Consider the following 18,666-nt stretch of genomic DNA (forward strand, 5'->3'; position numbering starts at 1 on the left):
TCCATGTTGCTACAAATGGCATTATGTCATCCTTTTTTATGGCTGAGTAGTATTCCATTGTGTATATATACCACTTCTTCCGAATCCAATCCTCTGTCGATGGACATTTGGGTTGTTTCCACGTCCTGGCTATTGTGAATAGTGCTGCAATGAACATGCGGGTGCAAGTGTCTCTTTTAAGTAGAGCTTTGTCTGGATAGATGCCCAAGAGTGGGATTGCAGGGTCATATGGAAGTTCTATGTATAGATTTCTAAGGTATCTCCAAACTGTTCTCCATAGTGGCTGTACCAGTTTACATTCCCACCAGCAGTGCAGGAGGGTTCCCTTTTCTCCACAGCCCCTCCAGCACTTGTTATTTGTCAATTTATTAATGATGGCCATTCTGACTGGTGTGAGGTGATATCTCATGGTAGTTTTGATTTGCATTTCTCTTATAATCAGCGATGTTGAGCATTTTTTCATGTGTTTGTTGGCCATCTGTATATCTTCTTTGGAGAAATGTCTATTCAGGTCTTTTGCCCATTTTTCCATTGATTGATTGGTTTTTTTGCTGTTGAATTGTATAAGTTGCTTATATATTCTAGAGATTAAGCCCTTGTCAGTTGCATCATTTGAAACTATTTTCTCCCATTCTGTAAGTTGTCTTTTTGTTTTCTTTTGGGTTTCCTTTGCTGTGCAAAAGCTTTTCAGTTTGATGAGGTCCCATGGGTTTATTTTTGCTCTAATTTCTATTGCTTTGGGAGACTGACCTGAGAAAATATTCATGATGTTGATGTCAGAGAGTGTTTTGCCTATGTTTTCTTCTAGGAGTTTGATGGTGTCCTGTCGTATATTTAAGTCTTTCAGCCATTTGGAGTTTATTTTTGTGCATGGTGTGAGGGTGTGTTCTAGTTTCATTGCTTTGCATGCAGCTGTCCAGGTTTCCCAGCAATGCTTGCTGAATAGACTTTCCTTTTCCCATTTTATGTTCTTGCCTCCCTTGTCAAAGATTAATTGACCATAGGTGTCAGGGTTTATTTCCGGATTCTCTATTCTGTTCCATTGGTCTTTCTGTCTGTTTTGATACCAGTACCACGCTGTTTTGATGACTGTGGCTTTGTAGTATTTCTTGAAGTCTGGGAGAGTTATGCCTCCTGCTTGGTTTTTGTTTCTCAGGATTGCAAAGCACAACTTTGTTACATCTAAATGGAAACAATGAAGTCCTTTAGCTGTTTTCATCCTTGTTTCTTCCTATGCCAAACAATTAGACCAACACTTGCCTCATAGAAGTATTATAAAAATGATTGAAGAAATGTATGTGAAGTCATACTTTTAAGTACAAGCACTGAACTGTATGATAGTCAGCCTGTGTTTCTAAGTAACATGATTATATTACTGATTATACATTGTGAGTCCTTCCAGTCCAAAACCATCAGAAGTACACGTGGATTTGACCAGTTGGATATGTTACTCATGGAGAAGGGAAACACACATGGCAGGAGCTTCTTTCTAACACCCTCAGTAGATGCTATCTGAAAGGAGGGTAGACTCCAGGGCAGCTCAAGTTAAGCAGCACTGAATTGCTCAAGAAGCAATGGTCATTCATAGGAGCCAAAAGACTGGGGTGTTTGGCCATTTTTGTGGGTTAGACAGTTTATGGCTTTGCTGGAGTTCAGCCATGATTATGCAATGGTCTTGTTTTTGTTTTGATCCATCACAGAGGGGTCTTGATCCATCACAGAGGGATCTTGTCTGATGCAGGTGTTCTATAAAATTGTTTCCATTCAGCAGGAGAACACCAAGCCCTGGCTCTGAGTCCCAGGCCAGGTCCTGGGTGTCAAGAGCTGCTTTTCTCTTTCCTGATGTAAACATGCATATGTGTACCCATGTAGAAGACCCATGTCAACTTCAAATTTGGTAAGACTGAATAAATTCAGTTCTCAACATATTTGCATTAAGAGAAATGAAATCCTTTCCATCAAAAACAATCAAACTAGCTCTTTAAAATTTGTACTTTATATACTTCCTTTATTTTGTTTGTTTAAGATTAAAGCATGATAATATTGCACCAAAAATATACATAATTGTCAAACGGCTACACATGGTATGACAAGTATAATAAAGTGTTCAAAAAATAAGCAAAAATAATACTTTGCTTTCAAAAGGGAGAAAATTCAAAACTTGGAGGAGAAAATGGTACATAAACAAAATTTAAGGATGTTTTCCTGTGTCCTAGGTTTGATCATGTCTTGAGCTACCCTGTCCACCCACTGCCAGAAAGAAAATATATATATATATTTGTGGGGCAAAGAAGAAATAATTATTATTTCCAAAGCATATTTATTCCAATATGCAGCCCTGAATGACGCTGCTTAAACAACCCTACAAATCATCCTTATTCTCCACCATGCTTGCGTTTTGCATGGAACTATCTATGCCAAATGGTCATTTTTCTCACATTTATTATGTTAACAGGATAAATGCCAACATTTGTCAACATCTTGTAAATGATGAGTCTTAATGAGGCAAGCTACTGTTTCACTCCTCCGAGGAATTTCATAGCAGAATAAGCAAAATATCAGGTTAAAGCAAGTGGGAGGGAATCCCAGAGAGCAAACCTTCTCCATGAACGTATATTCTTTGAGGTTTTGCTTAGAGTGTGTTCTAGGATCCAGGCCAATTTGGCCTAAACCTTTATACAACATTTTAATTATAATTTTAACAAATCCTGCAAAATGAGGTTCACGTGTTGATTCAGCCAAAAAAAAAAAAAAAAAAAAAAAAAAGCAGTATCTACAAGCTGCACAGAATGCAGGAGAGAGGGAGTGATTTAGAGATGTTGCCAAAACCCAGTGAATACAGGGCTTTCATAATATCAGGCCACGTTCCACTCACATTGGGAAAGGTAGAAAGACAGGTGGAGCTTATATTGCTGCTCTAGAATAAATAAAACCAGTAAGTTTTTATTTTACACATGTGTGCTAGACTGAGAAGTAGAAAATGTGGCATTTACAAAAACTTGGTGAACATCCTGAAGATGAAAGACCAGACAATGTTAAATAAGATAACGTGTAGGCTTGCCACGATGCAGAAGTCAACAGGAGGTTATGACTAATGCCATCGGTTTCCAGGACAGAAATATTAAGTCTTTGTGTTTAAGTCCTGACTCCAGTAATGACAAAATAAATACACTTGGACAAATCATTTTATTTCCCTTAATCTCAGTCTCTTTATCTGGAGACTAGAGATAGTAATGCCTACTATATAAGAGTATTACAATAATGAAATGTGATAATATACAAAGAACAGTGCTTATTCAAAGATACATGCACCCCAAAGTTCATTGTAGCACTATTTACAAGACATGGACATAACCAAAATGTCCATCAACAGAGGAATGGATAAAGAAGATGTGGTACACATATAAAATGGAATATTACTTGGCCATAAAAAGTGAAATAATGCCATTTGCAGCAACATGGATGTACCTAGAAATTATCACACTAAGTGAAGTTAGACAATGAAAGATGAACATCATGTGACATCACTTACATGCAGAATCTTTAAAAAGGATACAAATGAACTTGCTTGCAGATCAGAAAGAGACTCACTGACTTTGGGGGAAAAAAAATCTATGGTTACCAAAGAGGGGTCAGGTGGGGGTGGGGGTGAATGGACTGCGGGTTTGGGACTGGCCTATGCACACTGAGGTCTATGGAATGACGGGACAATAGGGACCTGCAGCATAGCACAGGGAAATCTACTCACTATTCTGTGATAATCTATGTGGGAAAAAAATATGAAAGAGAAAGGATGTGTGTACATATATAACTGAACCACTTTGTTGTACAGCAGAAATTACCACAACATTGCAAATCAACTCTATTTCAATCAAACTTTATAAAATTTAAAAAAGCAGTTATTGTTACCATTGTATCAGCTAATGAAATAGAAAATTACTAATTCCTGGCATTAGGACTTTATGGAGGTGGCAGGCTACCAATGGTTCTGTGAAGAATAACATACATCTTATTGTATTTAGGTTTGTGGGTTGTAGGAAACAGAGCTTCCTTTGAGAAACCTAGACTCCTTCACAAAGTAATGAGTACAGATTTCAACATCTTTATTCATTATTCAACTCATGGATGTATTTCCTAGTCACCATTCTTAATCTGCTGGTAAAGAAAGATTTGGCAGTGGGATTGACAGTGATGGTAAAATCTTTACCATTAAAACAATTATCTGAAAGTCAAGGTGGCTGCTGCAGCTCTAGGATTTTGTCCAAATACATGGACAAAATGTATTGAAGAAGTAGCATGGCAATTGTATCTAGAAAATAAAATTGTCACAGAAACCATAAGCATATTTCCACATATATATCACATGGCCACTGCTAATTTGTGTTTGTTTCCTTTTGTTTTAAGTTGGACATTCACAACTACAAACAAAACCAGGGCTGTGTTAGTAAGGAAATTAAATTATCTATATTCATCACAGAACCAGAACAAAGTATTTTAAAACTTTTATGGAAACACAAATGACCCTGAATAGCCAAAGCAATATTGAAAAAGAAAAGTGAAACTCATGAATTAGGTGCTCTGACTTTAGACTACACTACAAAGTTACGATTATACTGTAGTATACTATACTACAAAGCAACAGTATGGTACGGGCACAAAAACAGACGTATAGATCCATGGAACAGGATAGAAAGCCCAGAAATAAACCCAAGCACTTATGGTCAACTAATCTATGACAAAAGAGGCAAGAACACACAGTGGAGGAAAGATGGTCTCTTCAATAAGTAGTGCTGGGAAAAATGGACAGCTACATGTAAGAGAATGAAATTAGAATACTCTCTTAACACCATACCCAAAAATAAATTTGAAATGGATTAAAGACCCAATGCAAGTCCAGATATTACAAAACTCTTAGAGGAAAAAAGAGGCAGTGTGCTCTTTGACATAAATTACAGCAATACCATGTTTGACTTCTTGGAATAATGGCAATAAAAACAAAAGTAAACCAATGGGACCTAATTAAACTCAAAAGTTTTGCACAGCAAATGAAACCATTAAAAAAATAAAAAGACAATCCACAGAATGGGAACAATCTTTGCAAGTGATGCAACAGACAAGGGTCTAAATTCCAAATTATACAAACAGCACTTAACAACTCAACAACAAAAAACAAACTACCCAAATGAAAAATGAGCAGGAGCCCTAAACAGACATTTCTCCAAAGAAGACATATGGATGGCCAACAGGAACATGAAAAAATGTTCAGCATTACTAATTATTACAAAAAAGAAAATCAAAACTACAATGAGGTACCACCTCACACCAGTCGGAATGGCCATCATTTACAAGTCAACAAATAGCAAATGCTGAAGAGGGTGTGAAGAATAGGGAACCCTCCTACACTGTTGATGGGAATGTAAACTGGTACAACCACTATGGAAAACAGTATGGAGGTTCCTCAGAAAACTAAATATAGAGCTACCATATTACTGTGCTCCCACTGTGGCTCAATGGAAATGAACTTGACTAGTATCCATGAGGATGTGGGTTTTATCCCTGTCGTCACTCAGTGGGTTAAAGATCTGTTGTTGCCATAAGCTGTGGTGTAGGTTGCAGATGCAGCTTGGATCTGGTGTGGCTGTGCCTGTGGCATAGGCCAGCAGCTGCAGCTCTGATTCAATACCTAGTCTGACAATTTCTATATGCCACAATGCAACCCCCCAAAAAAAAAGAAAGAAAGAAAGTGCAGCCATATGAGCCATGTGATCCAGCAATCCCACTCCTGGGCATATATCTGGACAAAACTTTCATTCAAAAACATACATGCACTCCTATGTTCATTGCAGCACTATTCACAATTGCCAAGACATGGAGACAACCTAAATATCCATTGACAGATGAAAGGATTAAGAAGATGTAGTACATATATCCAATGGGACACTACTCAGCCATAAAAAGGACAAAACAATGACATTTGCAGCAACATGGAGGCAACTAGAGACTCTCATACTGAGTGAAGTAAGAAGAAGAAAGACAAATACCGTATCACTTATATGTGAAATCTAAAATGTGGCACAAATTATCCTATCTACAAAGTAGAAACAGACCATGGATACGGTGAGCTGACTTAAGTCTGCCAGGGGGCGGGGGGGGGGTGGGGAGTAGGTAGGAAGGAAGTGGGATGGATGGGAATTTGGGGTTGGTAGATGCAAACTATTACATTTAGAATGGATAAGCAATGAGGTCCTACTGTACAGCACAGGAAGCTATGTCCAATCTCTTGGGGTAGACCATGAGGAAAGATAATATGAGAAAAGGAGTACACATACATGTATGACTGGGTCACTACAGGGTTAGAAACTGACACAACACTGTAAATTAGCTATACTCTAAAAAAAGTGCTAAAATAAAATTAGCTAATATTGCAATTAAAAAATAAAAGATAGGAGTTTCTGGTTTCACTCAGTAGGTTAAGAATCTTACATAGTCTCCATGAGGATGTGGGTTTGATCCCCAGTGTCACTCAGTAGGTTAAGGATCTAGTGCTATTGCGACCTGCAGAATAGGTTTCAGATAAAGCTCAGATCTGGTGTTGCCTTGGCTGTGGCATAGGCTGGCAATGGAAGCTCCCATTCGACCCCTAGCCCAGTAACTTCCATATGTTGCAGGTGCAGCCATTATATAATAATAATAATAATGTATATTTGTAGTTAGTAAAAACACACCTTGTATATGGGATAAATGGTGAAAAGATTGACAGTGGAAAGGAGAACAGAAGCAACAGAGAGAGAGCGTTCAAAACCAGTGATGCTAATGAAATTGTCTCTCCTTAAAGTTCTGGAGAAGCACAGGCATGAATAGAGAGGTCTATGCTTTAGAAATATCACTCTCCACACAGTGTAAAAAGTTGGACTGGGATAAATGATGGAGTGTGTAGCCATCCATTCACTCTAGTGAACATGTTAGGGGAGATCATGGCTTAAGTTTGGGGCACATGGAATGTGAAGGTCTTTTTAGGTCTTCCAAGTGGAGATGTTCAACAGCAGTTTGGATAAATATGTCCAAAGGCCAGAGAAAGATGTGGCCTGTAGACAGAGAGTTGGCAATATGTAGCATAGAGAGACCCAAAGCCATGAGCATAGATGGGTTTGTAGGAGGAGAATGAATACATTCTGAAAGATGAATGGAATGAAGATCATCTACTCAGAGAGATGTTTGGAATTATACAAATCTTCCCTCAGAATTTTTAAAAATTATTTATACATTTGAAGTTTATTATCTAATTAGAATACATAGTGCAGATGGGACAATAAATGAATTCTGAGCTTAACTTATTTTCCTATTTTTCAAGAAATATTATTTCTTCTGTGTGCATACTCTTATAAAGAGTAAGAGGAAAGCATTAACCATGCAGCACAGGAAAGGCATACACTGGTTAAAGGAGAATGAGATACTGAGGCATTAGCCAAAAAAAGAAGGCTGATAACATCAAGTGTTGGTGCAGCTGTTGAGATTGTATCTTGCTTTATAGACTCTCAAACAAGGCTAATGGAATTATAATCTACTGCAGCCACTTTGGGGGCATCTTGGCAGCATCAGGTATACCTGAAAAGGTGCATGTCCAGAAATTCCACAATTCCAGGAAGAACCTCCAGAGAAAGAAGAAATTAGGTCAATAATCAAACCCTAGCAGGTACATTCCTCTTCCTGAGCAGTGTTCACGGAAATTTTCAGAGAAAGACCACTTTCTGGGCAATTCTGAATGGCACTATACCGGATTAGATATAGTATGGCATTATAGTTACTGTCTTTTTATTTTTTTATGTCTGGACCCGTGGCATAGGGAAGTTTCCTGGCGAGGGATTGAATCTAAGCTGAGGCTGCAACTTACGCCACAGGTTTACCGTTTTTATTTCAGGTTTAGATATATGTTCTTTTCCTGGCTCTGGAATTTAATTAACAGATAGATGTTGGGCATTGGATAAATTACCTAATTTTTCTGTCTTAGTTTTCTCACCTGCAAAATGTCAGCAATAGTAATAGCCACTACATAGACTTATTAAAAGGATTATTTAAGAAGATGTACGCAAAGCATTAAGCAAAGTTCCAAGACGGAGTTAGTACTTGGTTAATATGGTTCTATGGATACAGTGATTAGTATACAGGCTTTTTTTCAGACAAGCTCCTTAAGCATGTTACCTACAATTTTTTTTTTAATAGTTAAGTATTTTTTCTAGAAGGTAAACTACCCTGAGCATTTGGACCACCTGAAGAAAAAGGCATGGCTGTTAAGGGAAGCAGAAGTGTGGAAAGTCAGCATCCTCAGCCACATAGACAGCACTCTTAGTTGAAGACTAGAAGATGCCCACAGCAACTATAAAGCTGTCAATTGCTGTTGTGTTTTTATTTATTTATTTATTTGCTTTTTAGGGCTGCACCTGCAGCATATGGAAATCCCCAGCCTAGGGGTAGAATCAGAGCTACAGCTGTGAGCCTACACCACAGCCACAGCAACACAGGATCCAAGCCACATCTGTGACCTATACTGCAGCTCATGGCAACTCCAGATCTCTGACCCACTGAGTGACAACAGAGATTGAACCTGCATTCTCATGGATACTAGTTGGATTTGTTTTCACTGCACCACAACAGGAACTCCTGCTGTTGTGTTGAGACTTGTGTGTAGTAGATACCCAGATAGAAGAAAAAGGGTTACAGAATGTCTCCTTGACCACTGCACACAATTCCTGAAGGAAGAACTCAAGTCAGTCAGTAGGAAAGTAGAGATGATGATGGTAATGATGATGATGGTGATGATGGTGGTGATGGTGGTGATGATGGTCGTGATGGTGGTGATAATGATGGTGGTGATGATGATGGTGATGATGACGGTGGTGATGATGATGGTGATGATGACGGTGGTGATGATGATGGTGATGATGGTGGTGATGGTGGTGATGATGGTCGTGATGGTGGTGATAATGATGGTGGTGATGATGATGGTGATGATGACGGTGGTGATGATGATGGTGATGATGACGGTGGTGATGATGATGGTGATGATGACGGTGGTGGTAGTGATCATGATAACAGTGCTGCTGATGATGGTGATGATGGTGATAATCATGGAGGTGATGATGGTGATGGTGATTATGATGGTGATTATGATGACAGTGCTGATGATGATGATCTGTCACAATGATGACAGATCTTACTACATGCCAGCCACTGGTCCAAGCACTTGACTATAACTCCCTCATTAACCCCATAACAATCTTCCAAGGTAGGTACTATTATTAGCTTCACTTTAAGGATAGAGTAATAGAGAGACACTGAAAAGAAATAAGTTGCTCACAGTGACCCAGTTATTAAATGGTGGAACCATACTTAGATGGACTGGCTCCAAGTTTCCAGGCTCTTAACCACCAACTCTGGGTGTGAAATCAACAATCTGAGTAGAGGCTAAAAGGCACGGTTCTGTGACAATACCCACTACACCATCTGCCAGATATATCCTGGGAAAGAGTAGTTAAGCTATAGGATAGAAGGTGGAAGATGGTTGTGTTGAGTCCAAGCTGTGTTTGAGTGAGGCCATTTTACTTTTTAAAAAAAATTTTTTTGGTCTTTTTGTCTTTTTAAGGCGGTACCCATGGCATGTGGAGGTTCCCAGGCTAGGGGTCTAATTGGAGCTGTAGTTGCCGGCCTCCGCCACAACCACAGGAAGGCAGGATCCGAGCCACGTCTGCCACCTACACCACAGCTCACGGCAACACCAGATCCTTAACCCAATGAGCGAGGCCAGGGATCTAACCCGCAACCTCATGGTTTCTACTGGGATTCGTTTCCGATGCTCCATGACAGGAACTCCGAGTGAGGCCATTTTAAGTACTAGTGTTCAAGCATGCAAATCAATGTTAGAGTAATTTAAGCTTGAGCTTAACAGGAGCATCTTATTCTGATATTGCTGTCCTCTGGGAGAGAAAGAGTCTTTCTGCATTCTTTCATATGTACAAAGTAATTATTTTAGAAAGCGGAGTGAGCAGAAGCCAAATCTACAGTTTATTTATTTTTTTTCAGTAATCACATTAACTGGGCTCTTGCAAACCACTTAGCTGAGGGGAGGTCCTCACACACCGATATTATTGGTAATGTCCTCATACATTCTTGGCTGATTTCTTGTATTGCTCTGTGCCCCCAACTGCCCCTATGAGCCTGCAATTTCCATTGACTTCATAGAGAGAATTGCAAGCTGGTTGGCTTCTTGGAAGCTGAGAGGCGAAAGGCTCGAAACAGATCCTTGGCTGACACAGAAGGAAAATAATGCTGATAATGGGGTGAATAATAACAGCCCTATTTGGAAGAAGCTGCCAGAAAATAGAAGCAAACAATCCTAAGATGGGTCAAGGCTACTTTCTGCAGAGAGTGGCATGTTATACTCCCTGATGAGAGAAACGCATTTGTTTCTTTTCTCCAGTGCCTGCTGAATTCTGTAGGATTGAAAGGATTGGAAGAATAGGGAAATTCCTGAGATGCAAGCCGAATAGCACCAGGAAGGGGCACTGCACAATTCCAGAGGTTAGGATGTAGAGTCTCTGGCCAAAGGCAGACTGTTTTGCAATTGCGTACACTTGCAAGGGAAATAATGGCTTTCCATTAGTTGGTGTGAGTAACCCTGACAATATATGTTTGAAAGGCCTTCTTTAAAAACCACAAGGAGATTGTTTGTTAGACTGAAACACTTAAAAAATCACTTTTAATAATATGACATAGAGTAAATTGATGGGTTTCATGCCCCCGTATCACGTTCCTGATTTTTCTTTTTCTGTCTCTATGAGGAAAACCCAACGCTGGCATCCTGATGCTTGGATGTTCAGGAGGGGAGAAAGAAGGACCACCCAGAAACTCCAGGAATATGTATTTAAAATCAGTAAAATACTGAAGCATGCATTAGACCAAATAATATTATTTAGATCAAGTAAAAAAGGAAATAGGATTAATGGTTCCTATCCTTTTTTCTCAAGGTGATAATGTGATTTTATAGTGATTTACCAGAAAGTTAACTTTTATTTTGTTGATCATGAATAGGACCAAATTTTTAACTTTTAATTCAAGTTTGTCTATGAAAGGGTTGGTATAAAGAGACATTTAATTTTTAATCAAATAGATGAATAATTTTCTCTATGATTTCAGTCATCACTTTCATACTTAGAAACAATTTACTCATTCTAAAAATAGTTAAATTGTCACTTTTTTTCTTCGAAGTTTTAGTGCTAGTGATATTGATGGTGGGGTTTTCATAGTTTACACTCATTTTTTTAATGTATCTGAAATTCTATCATCACCCATGCTTATTTAAAACAAAGATTTTTGGATCACATTTTAAAAAGGGGAGGGGGAGGAAGTAGGATGGACTGGGAATCTGGCATTAATAGATGCAAACAATTGCCTTTGGAATGGATAAGCAATGAGATCCTGCTGTCTAGCACTGGGAACTCTATCTAGTCACTTATGATGGAGTAGGATGGAGGATAATGTGAGAAGAAGAATGTATGTGTGACTGGGTCACTTTTCTGTACAGTAGAAAATGGATAAAACACTGTAAACCAGCTCCAATGGGCAAAAAAAAAATCAAAAAATAAATAAAACAAAGATTTTTGGATCACATTTTCAAATACATCCTTGTTGAATTCAAAAGAGTATTGATCTAGTTTTTTGTAATGACGACCATCAGCAACTTCCATCCAGGTGATAAACTTTGAACAACAACAACACAATCTGCATTGTTAAGCATTTTTCCTCAGAAAGCCTTTAACCTTTTCAGACATTCTCTAAGAAATCCGATCTATTTGAAACCCTAAGAAATATCACAGAGCACTTGAAAGATTACACTTATTGTGTGATATGTCATTACCAGTATTTTTCACCAGGTGGCTATAGTTTAAAAAAAAAAGGAACACTGCTAAATGTTGGTCATATTAGTGCTTTTTTGTGAGCTATTCTTTGAACCCTTAATACAAATCCTTAACCCTTGTCTTCCAGACCATGGAGTGCATTGTTTGCATCACCACTAACCCCTAAAACAATAGCTCCTGAAATTAGAGCAGCCTGGTACCCAGATTGCAAACTCCCCCAAGCCCACGTGCACTAGTGCACACAGAAGTAGGCACAGCTTTTGTCTTCAACAAGAACTGAGAGAGCACAAGAAAAAAAAAAAAAAAAAAGAGAATTGCAGCAATGTCAGGCTGTCCCAGACCCTAAAGTAAATCTCTTAAAAAGTGTCCCTCACATTAGACTACCCCTTTTTCCACAGGAGGGGGAATAGCTGTTTTATAGAGAACAAAATCTTAAATGATAGAAAATTCACCACCATGCCCTCAATAGTCCTAATGGACAATTTTTGTTCTAAGAACATAGTTCACTCCATTTTTACATGAAACCCTTAATAAATTAAGGGTGTAAATTCTTTTGAGGGAAGTACACTGGACCCACCTTAGAACATTATATTACATTCAGAAAAAACAAGATTTAAATCCATATGAATAAAAAGTAGTTAAATGGGAATGACCTGAGGCTGTCAGTCACATAATCCACCAAAAGAAATTGAAAATTTATACAGAGAAATCCCATATAGCATTTGCGGATTGTTGTACATGCTTATTCTTTTTTTTTTTTTTTTTTTTTTTTTTTTTTTTTTTTGTCTTTTTGCCTTTTCTAGGGCCACACTAGTGGCATATGGAGGTTCCCAGGCTAGGGGTCTAATCAGAGCTGTAGCCACTGGCCTATGTCAGGGCCACAGCAATGCAGGATCCGAGCTGCATCTGTGACCTACACCACAGCTCATGGCAACACTGGATCCTTAACCCACTGAGCAAGGCCAGGGATCAAACCCGCAACCTCATGGTTCCTAGTCAGATTCGTTAACCACTGCACCATGACAGGAACTCCTACATGCTTATTCTTAAATTATATGTTATATGTTAAATATACCTAGTTCTCAGGAGTTCTTATTGTGGAAACGAATCCAACTAGCATCCATGAGGATATGGATTCGATCAATCCCTGGTCTCACTCAGTGGGTTATGGATCCAGCGTTGCCATGAGCTGTGGTGTAGGCCCGCATCTGCAGCTCCTATTCCACCCTTGGCCTGGAAACTTCCATATGCCGTGAGAAAACGAAGCCCAAAAACAAAAAAACCTAGTTGTCTCTCATTAGTGTAGATTTATTTCTTCTCAACAAACGGTTTAGCTGTCATAAACCAATATTGCTATTTTAAGCAAAAGAAGAAAGGAACCTTTGGCGAGTGTAACTATAACCAAGAGCAATTACTATGTCTCAGTCTCTGGTCCAGAAGAGTCCTTCTCACCTCTTGCAGTCTCTTGGCAAACCAGGTGGGCGGTTTTCCTTACAGCATCCTTCCATTACAATGTTCATCACTCTGGGGTGTGAAAACACTGTATTTGTCTTCTCCTGGAATTTAAAATGTGAGATGAGTATGTGGATGAGTTAGTAAATCTCAGAGAGCAGTTACCTGGGCTTTAGGGATCTAAGGCAGCCAGTCCTGGAATTAAGTCATTTCTAAAGCCTCTTTGAAGACAGTCACTTGGTGAAAGAGGCAAATGGCCACGGCAGATGATGTGACAATCGCACACAATAGCGGCAGGAAGTTCCAGAATGGAATTGTTCTCACATGAAATAGCCATTGAAGCGAATCATTTGTCTCCCTAGTCATTGATGCTCAGAGGCACACCAGCTGAGGAAATTGCAGCAAAATGTTAGGAGAAGAAGAAAAATGGGATTTAGTTCATTTTTTTCCCATGAACATGTTTCCCCTGAAAGGTACTCAATGGCCCCCAGATGGATTTCAGAGATATGGGCAAACGTAGCATCGCACGGGGATGTCTGGTCTCCCTGTGTGAATGGGCTGTGGCTTTGATCCAGGCGGCCCCCTCCCATCCCAGGAAGATGCAGGTGCAGATAAAGAGAAACTCTGCACACACACTGGCTACAATGCTGGAGTCTGGGAGAGCTCCAGACTGCTCCCCTCCGCAGTTCTCTGCAGATCGGTGGGACAAAGATTTTCTGCTTGACCAAACTCTACTCAGGCACGTCTGAACTTTCTTCTCAAAGAGGCCCTGTCCAGGGAGCTTCATGATCATCTGTGCATTGTCCAATTTTAACAAGAATCCTGCTTAGGCAGTTTAGCAGAATCTCCTCTCCTGGCTCTCTGGTCAGCCTTTATATGTGAGCAGATTTCTCCTCCACCCCCATCGTCCAGTTTAGCCAGAATCCCTCCTTATCCCCAGTGCTTCCTCTCAGTAAGTTTCCATCCACTGACACTGCCCCCCACCCCACGCCCTGCCCCTTAGGTATAAATTCCCACTTTTCCTTATATTTGGAAATGAGCCTCATCTCTCTGTCCCACACCAAAACCCCACTGCCATGTTTCCTCCATGTAGCCCGAGAGCTCCCCTTGAATAAAGTTTGCTGCTTATTTTTTTTCCAAGAAATCTTTTAAACAGGGGAATGAATTTGACAGACTTGACCAAATTACTGAATACACAGTCTCCCTCATACCCACCATAAAGAACTTTCTGGAAAGTGAATGCAGAGATGCTGATCACCTGCGAAGCCACTACAGCTTGCAGGCAGGTGTTGGAAGTGGATGGATAGTACATAATTGAACTCATATTCTGGAGAGAAAAAGAGAGATAGGGATTCTGAACTCACTAAACTTTCTGAAGAATGAGAACTGCTTTTCCCTGTTTATTTTCTCTGCATAGTTGAATCTAAAAGATACAACAAAGCCTGAACCGTCTTTTTCCTGTTAATATCCAGTGAGTACAGAGTCTAGAATAATCTTCATAAGCTGCAGTGGAGACATACCAGATCTGGTGGCCAAATGTCACATGAAAACAAAGGAATCTGAAAGGATGGGTTGTCATCAAGTAGGGGCAATTATTTATTTATTCACTTGGAAATTTCCAGAGTTTTCTGGATCAGGGCACACAAGCTAAGATTGGTTTACCAAAATGCTGTTAAAGATCACAGATGATTTTGAGGGCTTGTGTTGAAGTCAGTGTGCTTGGTAATTAAAGTACATAAAACATTTGTTTCCAATCACTTCTCAGAAGTTACAACTCCTGGGAGTTCCTGCTGTGGTGCAATGGAATTGGTGGCATCTCTGCAGCACCAGGATGCAGGTTCAATCCCAGCCCAGCACAGTAGGTTAAAGGATTTGGAGGTGGGTTAAAGAATCTGGTAGTGGGTTAAAGAATCTGGTATTGCCACTACTGTGGTGTAGGTCACAACTACAATTCAGATCTGATCCATGGCCCAGGAATTCATATGTCATATGCCACAAGGTGACCAAAAATGAAAAAAAAAAGTCACTATTCATGCAGTTAGATATGAATAAGAATAGGGCCATTTAGTGATACCAACTGCCTACAAAGAATATGTATAAGGAACTTATACTAGATCACTCATGAGAACAAATTAATAGCAAAGGGTAGAAGGAAGCTTGTTACAGGTGTACAGTGACGTGGACAATGCAGCAGAAATAGGAAGTCAGGGAGTTCCCTTCATGGTTCGGGGGTTAACAAACATGACTAGGATCCATGAGGATTCGGGTTCGATCCCTGGCCTCACTCAATGGGTTAAGGATCTGTCACTGCTGTGAGCTGTGGTGTAGGTTGCATATGCAGCTTGGCTCCCACGTTGCTGTGACTGTGGCTGTAGGCTGGCAACTGTAGCTCCGATTCAACCCCTAGTCTGGGAACTTCCATATGCTGCGAGTAAGACCCTAAAAAGAAAAAAAAAAAAAATAGGAAGTCAGAAGACATGCCTAGGAAGAAGAAAACTCATCATAAGGCCTGGGGACCAGGGAGACAGGTTGGGGTCAGGCTGAAGCCACAGGTTAAGATCAGCTGGTGTATAGGCTGGCTTTGGATTTACTGAGCGTTGACTCTATCATGTATTAGCTATGTTAAAAGAAGACAAGTTTATTCAGATGCTACAGGACTCAGTTTACCTATCTGTGGTCAACCAAAATAGTACACTTATTTCACAAATTTGGTTTAAATATTAAATGCAGGAGTCCATATGAAGCATTGCTCACAGCTCCTGAAACTTAGGAAAATGTCCCCCAGTGGAGCCAGTGTTGTTACACATTTTCTAATCAGAAAGGGAAGCTGACCCTGGAATAGCACTACTTCCTGACTCTAAAGATTTCCTCTTGCTGTGCCCTCTAGCTGGAGAATAGGGCGTCAACGTATAAATTTTGAGGGGGACACAATTCAGTCCACGGCGCTGTCCTAACCCTGTTTAATTGGATGTGCACCTTTGCAAATAATTTTTGGCAGTGCTTTTGTGGGGCTATTTTGGAGTTCTCAACTCTGGGTTTCTATTTATCTGATAATATACAACTTTGGCTTCCATGGTTATAATAATAGCACTTCATATCTAAACAGTGATTCATCTCACTTTATTCTTTTCCAAGATTGTTTGAACTACCTTTTCTACTGCTCATTTCCTTATTTTTTATTTTTATTTTTTATTTTTCTGCTTTTCAGGGCCACAGCTGCAGCATATGGAATTTTCCAGGCTAGGGGTTGAATAGGAGCTGGAGCTGTCAGCCTACACCACAGCTACAGTAATGCAGGATCTGAGCCACGTCTGCAAACTACACCACAGATCATGGCGACACTAGATCCGTAACCCACTGAGCAACTCTAGGGATCAAACCAGCACCTTTGTAGATACAAGGGGGTCAGTTATGGCTGAGTCACAACAGGAGATCCTCCATATTGATTTTAGAATAAGTTTGTTTAGGTCTACAAAACCCTTGATAGAAATTGCAATAAATCTATAGATTCCATTTACTATTTGAATCTTCCAACCCACAAACACAGTGTATGTCTTCATTTATTAAGTGTTCTTTGGCTTTGTAATCTTCAATATCTAACAATATCTGTTTTGTTAGCATTATACTTAGCATTCCATTTTCTTTGGGGTGTTTATAAATAGTATGTTTTCAACTTCGCTTACTACATGATTGTTGTTAATATATAGAAATGTGATTGAATTTTGTATGCTATTCTTGTGTCCTGGGATGTCATAGAAATCACTGATTAGCTCTGGAAGAGTTTTTGCTTATATTTTATTCATTTGGGTATCTGTTGTTTAGTTTCTTTTTTAGATTTCCTTGGGATTTTTTACATAAACAAATGTCAGCTTGAAATAGGAACGGTTTTATGCCTTTTTTTCTAATCTGAAACTAATTGAATTAATCTAATCTTTTTTGTTTCTTTTTCTTGCTTTATTGCAGGTGCTAGAACTTCTAGTACCATGATGAGTAAAAGTAGCTAGAGTATGTGTACTTGCCTGGTTCCTAGTTTTAGAGGCAAAGTCTTTCATCATTAAGTGGGATGCTAGGTGTAGAAATCATCTCCCCACTGGATTCTGCAGTTACCAGAGGGGTGGGGAGGAGAACTGAAAAGCCCAGCGTCCAGCCACCTTGTTAAGTCTTCTTGGTGGTAGGTGGAGATGGAGGCTCAGCCTGAGGCTACATCCTGCTTCCCCTATGAGGGCAGGGGGACTCTGAGCACACTTGGTTCCACATGCCGGGGGGGCAGTGAAAGGTCAGTTCCCAGCTTGGTCTACCCACACTGCCAGATGATGTGGTAGGAACGCACTACTTCTTTCTTTTTCCTCTTCTTCCTCTTTCTTCCTTCCTTCTTTTTTTTCTTTGCTTTCTTTTCTTTGCTTTTTTTCTTTCTTCTTTTATTTTTTTTGGAGGGGTCATACCTGTGGCATATGGAAGTTCCCAGGCTATGGGTCTAATCAGAGCTACAGCTCCTGGCCTTTGCCAAAGCCACAGCAAAGTGAAATCTGAGCAGAGTCTGTGACCTACACCACAGGTCACAGCAACACTGGATCCCTGACCCACCGAGCGAAGCCAGGGATCAAACCCACATTCTCATGGATACTAGGTGGTTTCATTTCTGCTGCACCACAATGGGAACTCCGCTACCTATTTCTAAAACAGTGTAGTGAGGATAGAGTTTTCATGGGTATTAGGATGAAGGATGGTTGGGGGGGAGGGGTGTTGCCTGAAAGGTTTTCTATTGATAGGTCTCCCTTTTTCAGTCCTTTGGTTAAGAGGAACAGGCTTTTCTTGGAGCTTTATTTTTGTTTTTTATTTTTGGGGGTCAGTGCCTATTGGTCGTTCTAAATGGAAGTCCCTGAAGAATACTGTCCAGGACTTATAAGAACAGAAAGGAAACCCAGAAAACTCACTACAAGCTACTCTGTTCCTCATGTCCCAAGGACCCCAAATAGTGTGCCTCTTCCCACCCTATTTCAGAGTCTTCTTGGATGGTTTGGCCTCGTAGGTCCATCATTTTTATTTGTAAGAAGGAGTTCCTGAGAAGTATAGGCTACTCTGTTTGGCTGCAATGGGAAATCCTTCCCAGTGTCCTAATGCATGGCTTCCTCCTACCTCTCCAATTTCATCCCCTGCAATGCCCCCTCTCGTTCATTTTCTCCTTTCACTCATTTCCTCCTCACTCTCCCTCCAACATGCTGAGGAAACGCCAACCTCAGGGCCTTTGTAGTTGCTGTTTCTTATGACTCGAGCCAACTCCCTCTAGATGTCCATGTGTTTT

The 18,666-nt window shown here is 40.0% G+C and overlaps 1 protein-coding gene across 2 annotated transcripts in view; it reads right to left on the reverse strand.

Moving 5' to 3' along the window:
* Positions 1-18,666, reverse strand: part of TMEM182 (transmembrane protein 182) — a 352,761-nt gene that overhangs the window by 3,946 nt on the left and 330,149 nt on the right. For both annotated transcript variants that reach the window (XR_014839666.1, XR_014839664.1), the window contains one exon: positions 13,365-13,468. The gene's annotated coding sequence lies outside the window, so the exon portion shown is untranslated. The remainder of the gene's footprint in view (positions 1-13,364; positions 13,469-18,666) is intronic.

Source organism: Sus scrofa, chromosome 3, assembly GCF_054392235.1.
Source record: "Sus scrofa isolate SSC_HxYL_T2T_F1_AM1 chromosome 3, Sscrofa_HxYL_maternal_Yorkshire_Landrace_v2.0, whole genome shotgun sequence".
NCBI lineage: Eukaryota > Metazoa > Chordata > Mammalia > Artiodactyla > Suidae > Sus > Sus scrofa.